This window comes from Giraffa tippelskirchi, chromosome 4, assembly GCF_054371585.1.
Source record: "Giraffa tippelskirchi isolate mGirTip1 chromosome 4, T2T-mGirTip1v1.2.pri, whole genome shotgun sequence".
NCBI classification, from domain to species: Eukaryota; Metazoa; Chordata; class Mammalia; order Artiodactyla; family Giraffidae; genus Giraffa; species Giraffa tippelskirchi.
Genome location: NC_137278.1, coordinates 65,627,922 through 65,650,950, shown reverse-complemented (window position 1 = coordinate 65,650,950; position 23,029 = coordinate 65,627,922). Strand labels below are relative to the sequence as shown.

At 38.5% G+C, this 23,029-nt stretch overlaps 1 protein-coding gene across 2 annotated transcripts in view; it reads left to right on the top strand.

The window, feature by feature from the left end:
* SPTBN1 (spectrin beta, non-erythrocytic 1) overlaps nt 1–23,029 on the top strand; it is a 206,786-nt gene that overhangs the window by 1,814 nt on the left and 181,943 nt on the right. The gene's annotated exons all lie outside the window — the stretch shown is intronic.

Sequence of the window (23,029 nt, the reverse complement as noted above, 5' to 3'; positions counted from 1 at the left end):
TATTAATTGAAGCGTTACAGCTACGGCATTACAGTACCTCTGTCTTTGATCAACACTTGAGTATGAATTTTTCCTATAGGAAACCATTTCTTGAAATGAAACAATTGATATATTTTAGTTCATATGTCCCAGAGATATTTTGAAAAAATATTAACATGCAGTAGATTGTTTTAAAAGGAATTTACATACGTTTTTGACGGATGGTAAATGATTTCTTTAACATGTATTTGCTTTGTTTTAGTCGTTTGCTTTTTCTGTATTCAAATACAATGACATATTTGGATTCTTTATTAAGGATTATTTAGTAAATGAGTGTTACGATTGATGGTAAATTGTTATTCAGGTTGGTTTTGATAGACGGGTTAAGTCTCCCATCATGAATAGTGGGATTGTGGTAGTAACTGGCTGCGTTTGTTTGTTTATATGTATGTATATTTTTATACACGTTTTTTTTTTGCAGATGGGGAGCTGGTGGAGAAGGGCAGACCACCAAGGCCTGTGTGGCTCTATCTTGTTAGAAGGAGACGTTCCAGCATCCTTGTCTATTTAGTCTGGGGTAGTACACAAGGAATTTCCCGTCTAAATGCCACTTTTACAGTTCAGTGTGGGATGGCCAATGGGATAGTTTCAGATTGCACCCCTAGGCTCTTCTAGAATGTAGAGGTAGAAAGGGGAATTTCAATATGCTAACTGGAAGGGAAGATCAGCGTTTCAAAGCAAAGGTGTGTCTGCTTTTATTTTTTAGATCTCTGATTAATCCAGGTTAACGGCAATTGATTTTCTGTAGACCGGCCACACAAATGGAATCTACTGCAGATTGTGTGGTTTATGTGCCTCATTTTGAGTTTCAGTAATAGAGGGCCATTAAAATATAGAATATTTTAGAGTTGGGCTTCATTGTTGTGCTGGTTGTATAAAATCACATTGCATTGAAATGTTTGGGAGTATTGTTTCCATGGATTATCCAGACATTTTGGATTTACTATGTTGTAAGAGTTCATCCTGTGTTGATGTCACCAGAGGTTTAGCTGTTCTGACTTAACCAGGTGCAGAATTCTGTTAGGTCAAGCTCTTTGTAGCTCTTTTGGCTCTGGTCTGACCAGAACCTTCATCCAAGAGAACGAGAAGCATCAGGCCAGTGAAGAAAATGCTGTCACTCGGTGGTCTCCTGCTGTGCAGGCTCTCAGTAAAGAGCATCCCTTGGATGAGAGTAGTAACAACTGTCTGTGATGTTGTTGGAGCAAGGGATGAGACCTTGCTCCCCTTGTGACAGACACATCCTTAGCAGAGACTTGACAGTGGCAGAGTTTCCCTGGAAGAGTATTGAGTGGTTATTTTGTCTTGCTGTATGAACGTATGACTTCTCATGTAGAAGTACTATTTTGAGATGGGAGGATTTTAAGTACTACTAAACAAACATAGACATGACAAGTGGAAATTATTTGATATTATTATTGAGATAGTAAACTTTTCATTTTAAAAGCATACTTTAGAATTTTAAAGCCCAACGTATATTTTTTTACATGCAGTGATGTGATGCTCCATAATTATGTTGTTCTCGATACCACTATCTGCATTATAATCAAGGCTTAATTAATGCTCTGTGAATATCGTTTATGGTTGTCCTGGTTTTTTCTATTGAGACTGTTGGGAATGTAAACCATTATTCCATAAGAAAAGAGCTAATACCTAAGCTGGAAGAGCTACTTCTTTAGATCAGTGGAGGTGAGTAAAACCTCTCATGGAGTTCTCTTGTAAATTTTCAGCCTTTGCTGTTTTCCCAAAGCATGTTTTCTTTGCAAAAGACCTAGTTAAGTATTCTTGATTTTTGTGATAACAGGTGTCCTGTATCCAAGTTTTTATAGTGTGGGAATAACGTCATCAGTCTCTACTTTGGGGGCAGAATGAAACTATCTCTATTCTTATATTTATATTTTTAAACATCACCAGAGAAGGCATTTTCATGATGTCTTGCTGTCATCCTGAGGTTCAGCACAGGATCACTTACAAAGTGGGAGCTTGTTGTGTATGCAAATTCTTAGAGGCCCAGTCCTCCCAAACAGTATTTGCATTTTAACGTGACCCCTAAGTGATTTGTATGCACATTAAATCAAAAAACTGCTCTATACCTTCAGCTAAGGGACCTCCATATCAAAAGGTTCCTTCTAGTATCTTACTTTTGTCTTTTGCTGAAGTATCAGCACATTTCCCCCCTTGCATCATTAAGAAATTGATGTACATACTATATTTAATACAGAAATACTTTTTAAAGTTCTTCTGTAACTTTTAGGTGGAAGAGTTCTATTTATTAATATTATGTTTATTTAGACTAGTCAATTTCTTTAGATTCTTTTCTAAAACACCTCTGAAGTTGAAAAAACAATCTTCCCCTCCTTCTCCAGAAGATGGTGTTAGCTTTGAGACAGCAAAACTGGAGTCCAGGAAGCTAAACCCCTGAGCTCTACCTCTGCCATCTTGTTTTTTCTCATCAGCTGTTTTTCCTGGTGTATTCAATATCCTGACCTTCTGGCCCATTTTTTCTCCCTTACAGTTGTTTTTTATTAAGTGATTTGTATATACAGAATAATGCTCATAAAAGATGTTACTGAATCACAAACCAGTGAACACACAGGCAGTCACCACCTAGTTCAAGAAGAAGAAACTGTCATACATTCAGAGTCACCCATGTGCCCCTCTATCATCCCCTCTGAAACAACCACAGGCCTGAATTTTGTGTTTATCATTCCCTTGATCTTCTTTATGGGCTATCCTTTTTAAAATTCTTATTTATTTTTGTATGTTTCTGAACTTTATATTATATAAATGAAATTATACTTTATGTATTCTTCTGTGACTTGTCCTTTTAGATTAACATTCCTGAGACTCATTCATTTTGTTGCTGTAGTTCATTCATTTTCACTGCTGTGTAGTATTCCATCATGACTTATTTATTCTATCTACTATAGATGGAGATTTGGATTGATTCTAGTTTTTTTTTTCCTTTTATAAAAGGATGGCTATGAATAGGTCTTCTGCATGTCTCTTATTAAGTATGTAGGGGTACATGCATATGCACACAAACATGTTATTTTTCTTTCCTTCTCAGGAATGAAATTTGCTGGATCATAGGGTATGTGTACCACCAACCTTACTAGATAATGCCAAACCTTGTTAGCTAATGCCAGTGTGATTGTACTGATTATATTCCTATTAGAAGTGTATAGCTGTTATAGTTGTTCTACAACCTTGCCAGACTTCAAAATGTTGTCCAGTAATACTTGTGAAGTGTTATCTCATTATGCTCTTTATTTGCAATTTCCCTGATTATTGGAAGTTAAGTATGTATTATTGATCTTTTGGGTTCTTTCTTTTGTGAAGTCCTATTTTAGTCTTTTGTCTGTATTTCTTTTAGCTATTTTCTTATTGATTGATTTAATATAGATTGTCTTATAATCCCTTGTGGATTTCATGTGATGCAAAAACTACTTCCCAGTTTGTGTTTTTTTTAAAACTGTGGTTTCTTTTAATGAGCAGTCATTCGTAATTTCAATAAAGTCATAATCAGGTTTTGTCCTTTAAGGTTTGTGAGGATGATTATGTTATTGCAGAATAACTTCCCTTAGTTTGGAAAGAGCTTAGATTTTAGAGTCAAATAAATCTGGGCTCAAATCCTAAATGCTATTATATACTAGCCATGTGCTCACATCTAGGTCCTTGGGTTAGTTCATTACTCTTGAAACCAGTTTCCTCATAAGTAAAAAGGAAATAATACTTCCTCATACAGTTGTGAGACAGTAGCGTATAGTCCTGGGCACATAGTAGGTGTTTAGCTGCTAACAGTTCCATTCCTTTCTCTTTGGACTACAAGCTGTACAAGCCACTGACCCCCTCTTGGAGTGTTTTCTCAAAACTGCCTTAACATTTTTATGCCAAAAGAGCTTTATTCTTTTATTTTTTAAAATTATCTGTTACCAGTGGAATTTTTATATTGATTAACACAGGCTGTGCAAGACTACTTAGTGAAAACCCTTTGTCAGTTCAGTTCAGTTTCCTGTTCTTGAAAGGAGTGTAATTACTGTTCTTTTACCAAGAAGCATTTATATGAATGTAATCCCTTTGCTCCTACTCTAAAGTTACTTTCCAGTATGGTTTTTAGTGCAGTAAATAATTATTGAGTACTTTCTCTTGCCAAGACTTGTCATTGAGTTAGAATGATGGTGGTGTGGGCTGACCTAAAGTTGAGTAAGAATCAGTTTCTGAATCCAAGGACTGTATACTCCTATTGTATAGAATATGCCTGTTGCTGTGGTGGAGGACCCTGCCCACCCTGAGCCAGGCTGAGGAGGTCACAGGGCAGCTGGGAGGAGGGCTGGACACCTTGTGACAGTCGCCAGCCTCAAGACAACCTGGCTCTTACAGAAGAGCAGGTTTGGACACTGGTGTTAGGGTACAGGAAGTTCCCACGATGGAGTTTTCCAACATGTACTTTCCTTTTGCATACAATAAAGTCTTCAACCTGAAAAAAAAAAAAAGAATATGCTCTGTATGTGTGGAAGATAAAAGATCTTTTACTGACCAGGTGTATGACTTCAGCAAGCCATTAATCCTTCTGGTCTCAGATCTAAATTTATAAAATGAAAAAGTCAGGTGAAATCATGAAGAAATGAAGTGTTAATTGCTCAGTTGTGTCCTGTTCTTTGTGACCCCATGGACTGTAGCCCGCCAGGCTCCTCTGCCCACGGGACTCTTCAGGCAAGAATATTGGAGTGGGTTGCCATTCCTTTCTCCAGGGAATCTTCCATAGTGAAGGTTAAAATCTGCCATGAGGACACCACTCTCTGTGTCCCTGGCAGGCATAGAAAATCAATCAGGGCACTGTTTCCACAGAGCTGATCTAGAGTCCCGGAAACTCTCCACACGGTGTTTGAATCAGGAACTACCAGCTGATCGTATCTGCTACTTAGTTTTTAAGATCCTGTACATCTAAAATTCTGTGATGATAGTTAAGTAACACAACACTTCAGCCATGTTCAAAACACATGGAACAGGAAGAAACTAGAAGCAGAGAGACAGGAAGAAGGTGATGGTGGGAGTCAGAGGTTAAGGGAGCAAGTGATGGTGGAGGCTGAGAGAATGAGGAGGGAAGGGCTGGGAGAAAGGTTGTGCAGACCGGATCCTTTGCTGACTCTTTGTAGGGTGACTGGGTGGCAGTGGACCTGAGTGGATGAGAGCTAAAATAAAGAGTTCAGATTTGAATAATGACAAAGAACATGGTTGTCATCATGATGAGAGAAATAGACAAGTGAAGGGCAAGAGTGGATATCTCATTGGGAAGAAGATCAGTTTTGTCTTTAACCGTGTTGAATTTGAGGTTCTGGAAGAACCCTTAGTGGAGGTAATGTTCGAGAAGTTGAAGGAGACAGGTCAGGGCTAGGGTGACTGGGGAGAGGCTGTTGGATGCAGGGGTCCCGAGCCTTAGGCCCTGGAATTCCTCTACCAGATCACTCCATGTGCTGACCCTGGGCAAGCTGCCTTGACCTGTCTTCAAGCCCAAGTATCTTCATCTGCAAAATGGTAGCATTGAGTTTCTGTCACAAAGGACTAAGAAAGTTGAGTGGAATAATCCAGTGCCCATCACAGTACATTTTAATTGTCATAAAATGTGGAAGTTTTCCTTAGTTTGTGTCACCTTTATGCTTTCTTTCAAATAAGTAGTTTGATTTATTTAGAAAAGATACATTCCCATAAGCAATACCATCTTGCAGCTAAGTAATGCTAAGTTTAGTCAATATTCAACTTGTCCCTATGTCTAAATTATAGGAAAGGCAAACCTGATTACTAATTTTTAATAAACAAGAAGACGCTAAAACCCTAGTGCTTAGGGAAAGGATAGGAACATAGTTTATAAAAGAAGGTAACAACGAAGCCAATAACCATATTCAGTTGTTCAAACTCAGCAGTAATATGAAATATTAACTAGAACAGTTAATTTTTCACTTAAATTGGTAGATAGGTAATGCTTTCTGGGATGCTGTGAGATTGGACCTCTGCATCACCTGTTGGAAGAATATTTGGATTAATACAATTGTTAATACATTAATAATATACATGTGTTTATATATATATATATATAACCAAAACAAATGATTATACCATTTGAACTGAAATTCCCCTTGTAGTTCTGTAATCTAAAGAAAGAATTAAAAGTAAGGACAAGTTTTTAAACAAGAATTTTCTTAGCAATATTAATAGTGAAAAAGCAAATGTGGCGTAGTCAAATATATTATGGAGCAGTACATAGGAAGCAATTCAATGTACTGCTTAAAAATAATGGTTTGTTAGAGTCTTACTGAAAAGGGCAAATGCTAACAATATAATATTCAGTGAAAATATCTCTACGCAAAGCTGTATAATATGGTGTAACTCCTATTTTGTTATATTAAATAAACACCTGGAAGGAAATACATGAAAATGTTAATAGTTTGCTTTGGATGGTAAGTTGATGGGTGATTTCCTTTCTTGTATGAAAGGAAATTCCTATGACTTAATGTTTCTCATTTGGAGTTTTAAAATATTTTACAAATAAGAGTGCAATAAATAATATAATAGACTACCATGAGGATAATTTTTTTCATAGCCAAAAAATCAATCAACCCTTTAATTTTTTAAAAAAAAGAAAAGAAAAAAGTAAGTCTGGCTAGTTGTAGATTGTTGTTAGGGAATAGTTTAAGATTCCAAAGAATTGTCATATCTGTCTTCTGCTTTTACGTGGAGCAGTGGGAGAACATCAGCTTGTGAAAGTCACCTTCTGAAGTGTGAGTTTGAGAGGGCTAGAACATTCAAGTATGCTGGAATGCTAGCTTGACTTCACAGTCTGCATCAGTTTAGAGAGTGGGGAAGACCAGGTTTCTCTTATTATGTCCAAACTGCACAGTTGCTCAAAGAGAGCAGTGGAATTCTGTGACATATTTGTTCTCACTTGTAGAAGCCCAAACACTACTGCTGGAGCTAATTTTGTAACCATTAGACCATCGGGTTTCATTGGAATTGGTCAGAAATGCAGAAAAAATTCCAAGTGAAAATGTTAAAATAAATATGACTTTAGATTTAGATTTTCTTCCAATTAATGGTTTCTCGGCATTTTGGGAATATTCAGGCTAAGAGTAGGAGGAATGAATTTTAATACTTTCCTTTTTTTCTGAAAAGAGATTCTTATATAATGTTATATATGATATTTATGTATGCGTATAATAATTTTTTTTGTCTGTGTGTCACATAAATGAGAAAGAGATGTGTGTGATTGAAAAACCTCAGCCATGAAGGGAGACAAAGGACTATTTTAAGGCTTTTTAAGTGGGGAATTTTATCGAGATAGTGGTTTGAAGGTGAATCCCAGAAATGAGTCACTTTGTCCTTAGCCGGTGAGGGAAATGTTTGAGAGGAAATAATATTATTAACGTTTTCTGTTTTATGCTCCAAGCCCTCAACTGTATTAGTACTTTGTAAAATGTAGCTTAGAAAAATGAACTTAGTTTACTTTCAGGAATTTTGTATTTTTTCCGCCTTGAACTTTAAATGGTTGATTGAGGAGGGCTTTGGGTGAAGTGTGCTTTGAGATATGAAAGTAAGATGTTATAATTTCAATATTGCTTTAACATTGGCCCATGTACATAGGCATCATAGTTCCATTCTTTGTGAACTGTAAATAGTACAAGTAAACACCCAAATGGTTTTAGAACCATTTGGCATCTCTGCTTTAGAATCTGGAGTGCCTTGCTGGTTCTGATCTTTTAACATATTAACTTGAAGCCATTAGCTAGGCAATAAAATCTGTATCAGAATATAACTACAAATTTTTTTTACCCAACAGATGAACTAGGAAATTTAGAATGATATATGATTAGAATTCATTCTTTTGAAGTGTATATGTTCAGTGTTTAATTTGTATAATTAAATATGTCTCTGCTTAGTAAGTTCATTAGCCTAACAGTGGTTATCTCTGGGTATGGGATTGTGGAGGAATTCTGATTTCATCTCTCCATATTTTGGAAAATACTTAGCAGTAAACTTTTGGCCTTTATCAGAACATCCTGACACTTCCTGTAACAAACCTCATTTTAGCTGGATAAAGACTAATGAGTGAAATAATTAATCAGCTAAATATACCCTATTTGTTTCTACTGGGGCTTTCAGAAATGCAGCATTCATAGTACTGAAGGTGTAAAGAATGCTGAAGTTTTGAAAAGATTTTTCCATTCCTCATTTAAATATGCAGTTTGTTAGAGCCTTACCATTTCCGTAGAGTGTGGGAAAAGATGTAGAAACTGGGCCACAGGGGGCCTGATAGGAGCGTCCTCTGGGTGGAGGCCAAGCCTTTGGTTCTGGATGAATTTTTTTTTTTTTTTCCTACCCTCTTGGGTGGCTATTTCAGGGATAATTTTTGTCCAGGTATGTTTGCTTCAAGGCCAAATCTAAATATTCATGGGCTACACATTTTTCTGGAATGTTCTTCACCAGCTATACAGAGACTTTGAGGTGGGACAATACATATTTATATTGTGCTCTAGGGCTTTTTTCCCCTTTTATTTAAAGGGGAAGGAAAACCTAGATTCTTCTTTAAGACAGTTCTTATTTATTTTTCTCTGTGATGTTTAAACATTTTCCTTTGTATTTTTTAACCTGTACCATGGCAGTGCTCTGATAGTACAATTGTCTTAAAAGTTAAAATATTCATTTTTTTCCACCGTTTTAGAATCCTTGAATTTTTGACTGAGTCTGCTAATTTATACAGTATGCATAGTTTTTTCTGAACAATTTATGAAGAATATATACTTTCAAAAAAATGTAAATTAGCATAACATCATCACAAAAAAATTTTTTTTTAAATGTCAGGGATTTCCCTGGTGGTCCAGTGGTTAAGAATCCGCCTTGCAGTGTGAGGGACATGGGTTCAATCCGTGATGGGGGAACTGAGATCCCAGATGCCATGAAGCAGCTTAGCCCTTGTGCCACAACTTCTGAGCCCCAGTGCCACAACTAGAGAATCCCTGTGCGGTAACAAAATGCAGTAACAGTCTTCATGTTGCAATGAAGATCCGTGTGCCACAGCAAAGACCTTTGCTGTCGTTCAGTTGCTCAGTCATGTCCGACTCTGCAACCCCATGGACTGCACCAGACTAGACTTCCCTGTCCTTCACCATCACCTGGAACTTGCTCAGACTCATGTTCGTTGAGGCAGTGACGCCATCCAACCATCTCATCCTCTGTCGTCCCCGTCTCCTCCTGCCCTCAATCTTTCCCAGCATCAGGGTCTTTTCTAATGAGTCGGCTCTTCTCATCAGGTGGCCACAGTATTGGAACTTCAGCTTCAGCATCAGTCCTTCCGATGAATATTCAGGACTGATTTCCTTCAGGATTGACTGGTTTGATCTTCTTGCTGTCCAAGGAACTCTCAAGAGTCTTCTCTAACACCACAGTTCAAAAGCATCAATTCTTTGGTGCTCAGCCTTCTTTATGGTCCAACTCTCACATCTGTACATGACTACTGGAAAAATCATAGCTTTGACTAGACGGACATTTGTTGGCGAAGTGATGTCTCTGCTTTTTAATATGCTGTCTAGGTTGGTCATAGCTTTTCTCCCAAGGAGCAAGCATCTTTTAATTTCATGGCTGCAGTCACCATCTGCAGCAGTTTTGGAGCCCAAGTAATGAAGTCTGTCACTGTTTCCCCATCTATTCTCCATGAAGTAATGGGACTGGATGCCATGAACTAATGAGACTGGATGCCATGCTCTTCATTTTTTGAATGTTGAGTTTTAAGCCAGCTTTTTCACTCTGCTCTTTCACTTTCATCAAGAGGCTCTTTAGTTCCTCTTCACTTTCTGCCATAAGGGTAGTGTCAGCTGCATATGTGAGGTTATTGGTATTTCTCCTGGAAATCTTGATTCCAGCTTGTGTTTCATCCAGCCTGACATTTCTCATGATGTACTCTGCATATAAGTTAAATAAGCAGGGTGACAATATACAGCCTTGCTGTACTCCTTTCCTAATTTGGAACCAGTCCATTGTTCCATGTCTGGTTCTAACTGTTGCTTCTTGACCTGCATACAGGTTTCTCAGGAGCAGGTCAGGTGGTCTGGTATTCCCATCTCTTTAAGAATTTTCCAGTTTGTTGTGATCCACACAGTCAAAGGCTTTAGCGTAGTCAGTGAAGCAGAAGTAGATGTTTTTCTGGAATTCTCTTGCTAAGACCTAATGCAGCCCAGTAAATAAATATTTTTAAAAATTTCAAAATAATATTTATTAGCAAAATAATAAATGTTGTAGAGCATATGGAAAATAAACATAAACACAAAGAAGAAAATTAAAGTTACTGACTCCATTTGGTGACCCCAGAAACATGCAGTTATCATTTTGGTGTTTGTCTTTTAAACCCCTTTTCCCTCTGTACATATTTGTTCATCTCATAAATAAAGATCAATTCTCAGATCTTAAGCTCAATATGTGAAGTTTTCACAGTCTAAATCATCCGTTGATGTTTATCACCCTTCCAGTTTGTACACAAAGCATGACAGGACATAATATCTTATTATTACTGTTCATATTTAAAATTGTGGCTTATGGATACTGTTGGTTTCCCCAAGTTGTTTTAGTGGTGAAGGTGTTAACGAAAATGGCAAAGATTTAGAGAACCCCAAATGTGCTTATTATAGATACTTCCTTTAAAAATTGTTTTACAGTGGGAAAGTACCAGAAATTAAGTTCTTATTAGATAATATGTGCTGTCTGTTTTGTTTTGAGAGGAATTCCCATCAGAGTTGCATGAATTCCCTTGAGCGAGATCCCTCTGTGCTTCAGACAACATCTGATTTTATTTCTGTCTTCAGATTTCAGAGTCTGAAACAGCTACCCTAGAAAGTGTCATGGATGGGATGGAGGTGGTTATCATAAACTTGGTTTTAAATGTAATAAATTTTACAGGGCTGGGTTTGGTGGTAACTGTTGAAAGCATACAGTAGGGCTCCACTTTCCTAGGGTCTTTCTGTTAGCTGAACTCTTGAGAATTCTATCTTTGGATCCAGGATCTTTTTCTAGGAGAAAAGGCAGTATTGCATACTTGATTATGCAGACCCGTTCTTTAAGTCGTGGGGCAGCCGATGGACAGATGTGATGCGGGTGACTCACTGGCGCTTCTCTTTTGCCTTAATGCTAGGAGTTGTCCTCTTCCTGAAGAAGGTGGTAAAATGATTTCTTCATGTGCTGAGGGAATGAGGGTATGGGAAGAGGGGAGAAATGCCCTTTCAATACAAGAGAAAGAAAGCCTTTGCCATCAATTTCTGTGAGGTTCTTTGTGGTTCTCACTTGGGTTGGTTGGCCCCAAGGAAAAGTGGCAAATGACCTTCTTCCCATGTTTATACACTAAGGCCAGTGGTAGTTCCTTGTGCAATTTAGAGGGGAGATCTGAGCTGGGCCCAATGATGGATGGAGCAGGGCTGGGTAGATGGATGGAGCAGGGCTGGGTAGATGGATGGAGTAAGTTTGGGTGATGGAACTCAGATACACTGTGTGGACTTAACTCTCTCCAAATGAGGAATTCTTCAGAAACTCCCAGTCTGATGGGAACCATTCTCTTTAAGGGTGGCCAAATGCTTGATGGTTAATGTGCCTGGGCTGACCGAAGCATGGAGCTGAGTGGGGTCTCAGCTGACCTACAGGCAGCTACAGACATTGAGTCTTGACACGAGGGGAGGCATTGAGCCGAGACAGCGCCCAGAGTCTGGCCCTGTGCCCCAGGTTAGGGAGAGCAGGAGGCTGGAATGTAGCATTATCTGGCCCTCTGACTGGGTGACCACACCTGACACTGTTTTAGAAGGTGAGTGGTCAGAGGTATCAGTCGGGTGACTTCTCTGAAAGGGGTCTGGTCCTTCTCACAGTGAGGTTGACAACTCTGCTGCCAGCTGTCCTTAAATACCCATCTTATCTGCTGGGGCGGAGTCCAGGAAGCACCCTGAACCTGGAGCAGAGACATTTGTGTGCCATTTGAGCCGAGGAGAAGCCAGGGCACACTTTGTGTTTTATTCTCTGTTTTATTTAAGGTGGGTTTTTTGTGTGTGTGTGTGTGTGTGTTTGCTGGTTCTACATCGGCATCCACTGCTAAAAGAGTTCCTGAGTTTCCCTGATAATCAGGATGATTTCTCATTTTGAAAGGATTGTTTTGCTTTGGAAGTAGGTATTCCTGACAGTAAGAACATCAGCTTTCATCCTAGTTCTAAAAATCTCCTCTGATTCAGGAAGGATGAAAGTTTAATTAGAGAACAGGCTAATTTATTGTCTTGTTCCTGAGGAAGACTGTTTCTTGTCTCTCAGTTGAGTTTTATATGTATTTATATACATATATTTATAAATATATATTTCCAGCTCTGAAGGATGATTTTGTTAGTATACATTTACATGAATATTTTAATCTAAATTATAGTACATATTTCCTTTGGACTACACTCTTGTTGAAATGAACTTGTTCCCATGAAATAAATGTATCTTTAGTGGGTCATGCTTGAGAACTGCTTCACAGTCTTCTCAACTTTTGAAGTAAGTAGTTATTTCATGTAGAGCGTTTGTTGATAGCTGGCCTATCACTGGAATGCTGTGCAGCTGTGCAGAGCATAAGGCTCAAATGTGCTAATTAAGTTTTTTTTTTTTTTTAGCAAGAATGGAATGTAACAGCGTGTGGTTAACTATTCCAGTTTGTTTTTGAAGAGGACTTTTTTTTTGGCCAAATATTAACAATTAGAGAGTACATTGACTTAGAGGATGTAATGCTATGTTAAATTGTTCTTTTCACGGAGGTAATGGGACTCATTAAATACTGAGATTATCCTTTAAAATACACTCTGACTAATAATCTGCCTTAAAACATAGGCAGTGGCGGCATGCCTGGGGTCTAACATCTGTAGTCAGGGTTTGAGCTTGCTTTTGTCCTACTCTATCAATTCTCCTCCTTGGCTGGTGTGTGCTCAGCCTTCCTCAGAGCACTGTCACACAGCATTTCCTCCCAGTTTGAATAATATTCTGATACATCTTTTGGGAACCCATGTGAATTAGATCATTTGGATTAGGCTGCATCCACGCAGATAGTGGTCTGATTTTTTTTTTTTTGTCAGACATTATGCAAAGTGAACGGATGGGAATAAATGGCAGGTTGGTTGTGTAATGTGGCAACATCTTACTTAGTGTGTCTTTAAAGATAAGTGGGGTGAGATTCCAGCAAAACTGTGCATAAAAAGTTGGAATGTGTTGGAGAACTGCCAAGATTGGGAGCAAGCTGTGTGACGAGCACTGATGCAGCTTTGTCCTGTCTTAAAATAGCCACCATTTAACAAAATATCTTGAAACTTGTCATTTCACTTGAGCAAATAAGTGAAACAGAGGTGGTGGCTTTCATCTTTAGTTTAGCAAGGTTTATTTTTACTGATTTATCTTTTTGTTCCAGTAATCTTAAATCTTGTGACGATATGGAGGAAAATATTTCTGTGTAACATCAAAACTTGAATGGTTTTCCCTGGACTAATGAGACCTCATGTGGAGCGTCTTCTACCCCACCTATTCCACTCACTGCAAAATATGCAATCTTTGTGGTTGAATGAAAATTGGGGCCCTGAAGTTTAAGAAAAAAACTCCTATATTTTATATATCTGATAATCATTTAGATATGAATTATTGATGGTTGGATGCTAAAATATTGTAGTAGTAAAGCAAAAGGCATTGGTTACTGTCCTGCCAAATTTATTTTTTCTTTGCTTATTCACTTTTTGACTTTGTTCATTGGCCATTTGTCTGCAGTACTTGATTCTTGTGTGTATTGATGTGTTGTGTAACTGTAGCCTTTCAATTTTTTTTTTATTGGAAGTCTTATTTTTTTAAGTCAGCATGATAAAAACGAGGTGGGGGTGGGCCAGAGATGTGCAGTCTTGCTGTGCAGGTCATTTGGAGCCTGATGGTGACATGAACAGCACATGTGGGGGAGCCGAGGGAGCTGGATGAAGGCAGGGGGCTGCCCGTGTGGATAATCTGGACAGCCTATCAGTTTGGGTTCTATGAAGATGAAATTTTCTAAAATACAGTATTTGTATTACTGAGTGGAAATAAAAACGGAGGATTTAGATGTTAAATATAATATGAAAACAGTGAATGAACTTTTATCTTAAAGGGCTTGTATGCAAACCAAGTTCCTAGTAAGAATTTTCTAAAAGTTTGTATTACAGATATCTTAATTATTCTCTAATTTAAAATCCATTAGAAGTCTGGACTTAGAACTAATTGCAGTAATTTTATAGCTTTTTAGGGGACCCTGCAAATGGCTTTGTTTCTTTTATGTTGCCATCTTCAGATTTATATTTTGAATTTTGCTTTGCCACTTTTAGCATCTTACATATATTTCAGAGGGCTTCTCCTTGTATAGAGACATCATTTCTGGATCTATGTAAGTGCCTCATACAGAGGCAGATACTTAATAGTTCTTAGGCATTGGTTAGTCGAATTAGGGTTACTTTTCTAGGTGTGTTTTCAGAATCTTTGAAGAACATTTCTTTTTTTACGACATGAAAAAGTTTTGTAGAAATTGTGGAGATACTTCTCAGAAGTATTAATCTTTTTCCTTCTTAAATGACGAATTCTCTATGTGGTATGGTTGACATATTGCAATATTTATGATTTCTAAATTCTTAAAATTATGTTTTTTCATTTCCCTTCTTTTACATATTCCGTGGCTTTTAAAACATGCTCTTGAATAGCCATATTGGTAAGTTGAGTTCAGAAGGTGTGAAATGTGAGCCAGAGCCAGCAGCCTTCCCTTTTTACTTACACCATAGTCTGATCTGCTTGTGAGACTCTATTTTGGGTTGTTTTCATTTCAAATCATTCCTTTAATATGGCACAAGAGTTCAGTCATTCCCTGTAAATAGTTAAAAGCAAGCAAAAAGGAAAATATCTTAATATCCCCTTTCTGGGTTATGGTCTAAATTAGAAAGTCATTCATTTCAATTTTATACATGCATATTGTATTTTATCTCTCTTTGTATGCCTTGTATTGTCAGAGCTTATAAGACAAGGAACAAATAAGATTAGCATTTAAAGTATTCCAGACATAAAAATTTACAAGAATTTGCTTATGTATGTTGGGAGATGCACAGAACAGACCCATGGTTTTAATTGGTTCTTTGTGCCCTGGGAAGGCAGATGGAAACATTGCAGACATGTGCTGTAGATGGCAGTGGGGTGGACAGGTGAGGACCACATGGAAGTTCATACCAGGGGTAGGTGGAGCAGTGAGTTGGTTTATGAAATGCTAGCTGCCTTAGATGTTTCTACAGCTGTTGTCAGCTAGCTGAAAATAAATTGAACTTGTTGAAATGGGAAGAATTTGGCTGTCTGAATAGACTTGGATAAAATACTGCTTCAGATGCCTATAAAAATGTCTATTGTAACATTATTATATTAGAAAAAAATGGTGATAACCCAAATGTCTGTCATTGGTAAATTAGAGGAAGGAATATTATGGAGACAGTACAGCATAGTGGTTTAGAGTGCTCACCCAGAGGCTGCCTGGGTCTGGATCCCAGCCCTACCATGGATTCACTTTGTGACCTTGGGCAAGTCGTTAACCATACTCTGTCTCAGTTTCCTCATCTGTAAAATGGGGTCAGTTGTAGTACACACCTTGGAGAGTTACTGTGAGGATTAAATATGTTAATATAAGTGAAGTGATTAGTCTAATACCTGGCAAATAAGTACCTATTAGTTTTTATTTGATAAAAATACTATTATTGAAAACCGAATAACATGGAAAAGTTTTAAAATAAGGAGAAAAAAGCAGAACACAGGATTATATAAATGATGTGATTTCAACTATATAGAAAAACAAAGAAAAAAACAAAGGAAAAGAGATAAGAAAAATGCAAATATTAATTTTGAGGGGAGAGTAATAGGATGACTTGTGATTTTTGCTTTTGTGTCAGTGCTTTTCTGTATTTTCCAGTGTTCTACGGTGAGTACATCTTACTTTTATAATTTGAAAAAATAAACTTTTTTTGAGAAGTGCCTGTTATCCTTTGTAAGCGATTAGTTTGTTGATTATAAGAACATCCTGTTTATTCTTTAAAAGCTCAAGGTCTTCCATTTGGAAGTCTGCCCCCTTTTTATTCTATAATACGTTCACATTCTTACAAGGTGCGTTAAAGTAATGACACTCCAAACTTTTTTTTTTAAGTTTCCTGATTTAGATATTTCTACTAATTCAGACTAGCAGTATAACAAAAAGAATATAGACACCTATAGTTATATAAATACCATTTATTAGCCGTATGATCTTAGGCAAATTAATAAAGTTTTGGTTTTCTCATGTGAAAGGGAGATGATGTGAAAAGTTACCTACCAACTATCACAGAATCAAGATTAAAAGCAGCAGTCTATACACTTTGTTTCTGAGTCTGGCACAGTATAGGCACTGGTTGAGTGATGTTACTGCTCTCACTCCCACCTGTGCCAACAAACTAAACTACAGGCAAACTAAACTTGGCCACTTCAATTTAGTCCATGCCATGGTATTTAGTTTTAGCTCACTGATCTTTTATTCTTGGCTTAAAATTCTGTAGACCAAAGTGGCCTTCTTAAAGATGCATTCTTGTTGTATCTATCTACCTTCCCATCCTTCAAATATTTCTGTCTCTATATGTATCTTGTCTCTTAAGTCAACTCATTGATTTAAGAAAATCCACCCCCCCGCCTCCCCACAAAGCATATTAGGCAAGTTAACTGGTGCTGCAGTAACCAACATCTCCAAAATTTCAGTGACACAGAGGTGCATTCCTCATTCATACTCTATGCCCATCATAGGATGGCAGGGGGCTCTCCCCCATTTTTTCTCCCTCAAGAACTCTGACTGATGGGTCCATATGAGTTAGTGGCCAGAACTAGTCACATGGCCTTGCCCAGGTGCAGGGGGAGCAAGGCAAGTGTAATATGGGTACCCATGTGACCAGAAAGAGAAGAGAATGGGTATGTGTGGGCATTAAAAGTTTATGACCAATCATAGATGATAGTGTAGGTAGTATGATCTAATTTGGCATTCCTTGTCAGGTGCTTTGAAGTTCTAATTTTGCAGTATGTTAACGTGTTATTTAAAAAGATAATGCCAGGCGAAGCAGACTGTAATGGCTTTCTTTAGTAAAGAACTTCTCAGAGCCTTTATAAATAGGCATTGTAGAAAGAAGAATGATGTATGTTTCCCAGACTTCACTGACTTTGGAATTCTTTTTTCTTTTTTTTATAGCTTCTCTTATACCAGGGTTTCATACGATATGCTTTGGGATGTTCTAGTCTAGTCTGTTCTCCTACAAAGCAAAGCTATTAGAATCATGTTTTAATTATTACATATGCTGAGAAGAAGCTTTGTTTTTATTGTTTGCTAGAAGAGTTGATTATTTGAAGAGTCTGGTTTCTGCTGTTATGAATCAAATCACAGGTAGTGTTGTTTTAAAATTTTAGTCATTATTGATACATGCCTGTGTTGAATCTGTAAGGTTTTGTTTTCATTTAGTTGCTTTTGTGTTCTAAACTTACCATTAAAAAGAGAAAGGTAAACAAACCACGACCAACCACACATCTTTGTGGTGATAAAAGCCTAAATTGGTTTGAGCAGATGGCCTAAACATATATAACTGTTTATTGGTTTCTGCATTTTTCTTGATTCTCTGTGACTTTCCATTACAAATTTTCTAGAAATTTCAACACTACTGAAATAAGGGCTCTGATAAGAAGCAGAGAGACAGGTTTTGTCAAGAGGTATTACTTATTTCTCTACCAGAAGGCTTTGGTTTAGTTTAAACATGATGCTCGTTGCCAGGGATTTTATGCCTGCATATGTAACAAATCTCAATATGCAAGTTTTCACTGAAATGTAAACTTCATGTGGTAAAACTTTGGGTGAGAAGGTGCTCCTTCTGTTTCATAACTAGGCATGAGTAGAACTTTATCATTGCTATCTCCCCAGACTGTTGAGCTTATGGGTTATTTTAAGTGATGAATTCAGTTTCTGTGAAAAATCATGTGAAATCCAGGCTGAGAATTCAGTTTCCATTTTCTGTTGGTTTTTTTTTGTGTGTGTGAGTGACAGGATGTGAAGGGCCAATGCTGTTACGTGACAGAAGACACATTTTTAACTCTTTATCAGTTGAATCAGCAGCCCCCGCCCCGCCCCTTTCCCACTGCTATTACAATCAGGACCTGACCAGTGTATGTGCCTTTTGAAGGTGACTTGTGAGGATTTGAGGAAGGAGAAAAAAAACTTCTTTGGAGCCGTGATTCCTAGTTTTGTCCTTTTTGTTGATTTTACTGTCATTGTAAAAAAAGCATTCATGACCCGTCACAGAAATAAACATTGGAAACCATTTTTCACATGGCCTGGGGATGACCGGAGTCAAATTTAATATATCAGGGAGTACGACAGACACGAGAACATAGTTGTTTACCAAAGGGCTGCTCCCAGGCCAGGTCACAGGACTGTCAATCTCTTAAGGTCTTTAAGGTGTTTGACCCCCTCAGATGCTTGTGTTGGCTTTCCGCAAAGATAACTTTGGTTTAAGTCTGCTTTTAAGAGAGGAGTGTTGATTTCCTCACCTTTGGGGACTTGTGAAAAAAGGGAACGTGTTAGTCGTTCAGTCGTGTCTGACTCTTTGCGACCCTATGGACTGTAGCCCACCAGGCTCCTCTGTCCATGGGATTCTCCAGGTGAGAATATGGAAGTGGGTAGATCCCCCTTCTCCAGGGGATCTTCCCAACCCAGGGATCAAACCCGGGTCTCCTGCATCTCAGGCAGATGCTTTACTGTCTGAGCCACTAGGTAACGCTGTGCATCCGTGGGCTGTCCTTGTGGATCAGCCAGCTGAGAAGCCAGATGTTAGGAGAGTTTGTGGTTGAACAGAGGTTTTACATTGTAGGTAGCAGTGCACGGTCAGGACGACTGAAGGGAGTACATATGATTAGAAGTTTCAGAATCAAGCTGGGCCCTGTGGACCTTAGTCCATCCACTCCTTTATATAAGGAGAAGATAAGCTGGGAGAGGCCAGGTGGAGTCATATAACTTCAAGTGTTAAGGGCTGAAATTACCACATTAAGTGGGTGACAGTTTTTGTGAAGCATTTGCAACTATGTGGGAACACTTAAGTCTGCTTGTGACCATTTCCTTGTTCCAAGCCTTGAGAGGCATCTTACCTGTCCTTAATGGGAACACTTGTCATGCATTTCACGATTAGGTATATGAGGGGAGCCTACAGGTTATTAAAGTTCCTGTTCGCTTTCTTCATGCTGTCAAGCTAGCATTAATGTTTATTGGGAAGCATTTATTGGGAAAATCATGTTTTATAGAAGATTTTATTAGAAAAGAATTTTATTATTATTATTAGGGAAAGAAGGGAAGTTCATTACATGTGGAACTAAAAACCAGCACAGGGCTTCTCCAGTGACTCAGTGGTAAAGAATCCGCCTGCAGTGCAGGAGACTTGCAAGAGATACGGGTTCCATCCCTGGGTCAGGAAGATCCCCTGGAGGAGGAAATGGCAACCCACTCCAATATTTGTGCCTAAACAATCCCATGGACAGAGGAGCCTGGTGGGCTACAGTCCATGCTGTTGCAGAGGAGTCAGACATGACTGAGCGACTAAACAAACAGTGTGCTCACCTTTGTTTTAATAAAAATAGCCATAAACGTGCTCTGGCTGCCTGGACCCAGCTGAAGGAAGACGAAGGTCATTCCAAAATAGAAAAAGATCTAGTTAAATATTACTCTGATTAGTTAAGTAAGTTTAAAAATTTTCAGACCCTGTGATGTGGATATAGCTTAGCTGAGAAATTCTCTCTGCTCAGAGATGATTTGTGCTGTGTATTATCAATGATTTAAAGGCAGATAAGGGACAGATGTGAAAAACATGACTCTCACCTCTCCCCCGCCTTTACCCCATGTTGATTTGTAACCATGTAGGACGCCTAGGGTATAACGGTTAGACGTGAGAAGGTTCATCCTATCTCATTTTGGAATCCTCTTCTTGGAAGTTAGAACTGGGTCCCTCTGTTTCAGTGGCTGGTTTCTGCTTCTGGAGCCGCACTGCCTAGATGGAGCCCCGCCTTTGCTACTTGCTGACTGTGGGGCTTTGGTAAGTGACCATGTGCCCATCATCCAAACTGGGTAATTCATGAGCATTTTAATAACGTACTAGCACAGTGGGCATAAACTGGGACTGTCTGAGGCAAGCTAGAAAATACTGTCCCCCTAGTCCTATCAGATTACCTCATCTCTGTGTCTTGGTTTCTTCACCTTGTAAAGTGGACATGATAACAGTACTCACTTCTTAGGGGATTAGAATTAATGCCCTGACACATGTAAGGGGTTTGGAATGTTGTTGGTTTGGCACATTGTAAGTGTTCAATAGAGTTAGTTATTTTAAAAAATATTATTTAGGGTGCATAATTCACATAATAATCCCTTATATATTCAGTTTACTTTCTATGGTCTCCACATGATTTCTCCATAGCAAGTTTTGCTTTTAATTTTACCTAATAAATAATAGCATTTACTAATGACTTCTTCCATTTAGGGTACCATCATACTTAATGACTTGTTATATCTGAGCCCTTTACCACTGAAACTGTTTTATATAGTTAGTATCTGTGGTCCAGAGAAGCATAAAATTAGGACTCTTGTTTATCAGAAGGTGGCTAATTAGTAGCTGCACTAGAGGGCACAGTTTTCACAGTTGACCTTGAGATATAGGAATGGTTGGGTGGTTGAGTCCCCAAACTAGACTTCTTCCTTGCCTCTCTCAAATTGAATTTTCCCAGCATACTGATATGTAGGGTTGCCAGATTTAGGAAAAACAAGAAGATGACTTAAAGTTTAAATTTCAGATAAACAGCATATCATTTTTAGTGGAAGTATGTCTCATGCAATATATATGGGGTGTCCTTGTACTAAAAGTTCGTTGTTCATCTGAAATTCACCTTTAACTTGACATCCTACATTTATCTGGCAATTCAGTTATATAGTTGACAAAGGTTTTTTATCCTGTAACCCACATTCAGATGTATATACAAAAGTATAATCCCATTCCTATTAGAAGTACTCTGTCAGCTTTTAAAACGTCCACATTTTTTATCCTCCATTGGAAAGGACTGTTGAGAAGTTGTTACTGAGTGGCTGCTGCTGGGTATCCACTAAGAACAACACAAAAAGAACTTCAGTCTGGTTTGCCACAGCCTCAGGGATTACATTTGTTCCATGAGAACTTCTTGGCTGTGAGTGTGGGTGGAATCAGTCCAGCTCTCTCTCCTTGGAGAGGAGTCCATTTGTTAACGTGACTTACTGAAGTCTTGACTGATTTTGGAGAGTTCTTAATTTGAGATTGAATTACTTTGGTAATAATTTGGGAAAAGGGATTTAAGTTTGGATCATTTATATTTCACTTGTAGAGGCGACAGCTGTTAAGAGTGACCTTCAAATACTCTTCCCATTAAAATCACTTCTTCCGATTTTTGACTTTCCCGTAGTGCTGTCTAGAAAATGCTGGTGACGTTTTTGCATCAGCCTTGGAACTCGGTTAGCATTCAACCTGAAGGGCCCTGCATACCTTTGGGAAATGCTGATTGGAGTATTAGAGGTCATGGAAACCTGAGTGTCTTGTATTTTTTCTTTTTTGCACTCTGGGTATGATGTCTCTCTTAAGCCAAGTCTCAGAGAAAAAGCTTCACCTGGTAAATGATATACTGGGTGAAATTTGTAATGGCAAGTGAAGGTTGCCATTGTCTGCTGGAGGACAGTGTGACAGAGCGAATGGGTTTTAGACCAATGCTGGCATCTTAACTGCTACCATTTTAAAAGTTTAACATACCCAGTGAAAAAGCACAGGTTTCAGATTATCTTTTGAAGAAAAATGCACAGTGGTGAGAGCTTACTCTGAGGCAAAGATAGTGTGTGGGTGGGTTAGCCAAGGGGGGAAAAAAATCCAATTATAGAGCTGTTTGTTCAGAGTATCTGATTTTGAGGTGGATTTTATTGTTAACTGGTGGCTTTCCAGAAAATAAATTATTTATGTGTAAGGACTCATGCTAGTTGGGCCAAGGTGTGGCTCAGATGGTAAAGCGTCTGCCTGCAATGCGGGAGACCTGGGTTCGATCCCTAGGTTGGAAAGATCCCCTGGAGAAGGAGATAGCAACCCACTCCAGTACTCTTGCCTGGAAAATTCCATGGACAGAGGAGCCTAGTAGGCTACAGTCCAAGGGGTCGCAAAGAGTTGGACACGACTGAGTGACTTCACTTTCTTTCACTCATGTTCACCAGGCTTTGAATGCTGGTGGTTATTTGGAACAACTCTTTCTTTCCTTTCAGAGCTGGTCTCCTCATTATTACCTTTGATGGCCTTTTGCCTTTGGACAGAATTTGCTTCTCAGGCTGCAACAAGCCTGAGGTTTATCTGACTGTAGTAGAATTAATTTGCAGGATGGATTGAATATTCGGCCTAATTGTTTAAATGGCTTAGTACTTGGAGGTGTCTGATTGGATGAAGGTTGGCTCTTCATGGTAGGAATTTTCACCTTTTAGAGCAGTGATTCTCCATCTTGGCAGCACATTGGAAATCCACTTGAGATTTTAAAAATGCAGAAACCTGGGTCCCACCCCTAAAGAATTTAGTTAAATTATCTGGGGTGCAGAATGGGCTCTGGGACTTTTAAGGGTTCCCCAGGTGATCCTGGGGCTTCCCTGGTGGCTCAGACAGTAAAGAATCTACTTCCAGTGCAGGAGACCCAGGTTCAATCCCTGGGTTGGGAAGATCTCATGAAGAAGGGAATGACTACCCACTCCAGTATTCTTGCCTGGAAAATTCCATGGACAGAGAAGCCTGGAGGGCTACAGTCCATGAGGTCACAAAGAGTCAGACATGACTGAGCGACTAACACTTTTACTTTCAGGTGATTCTAACCAAGT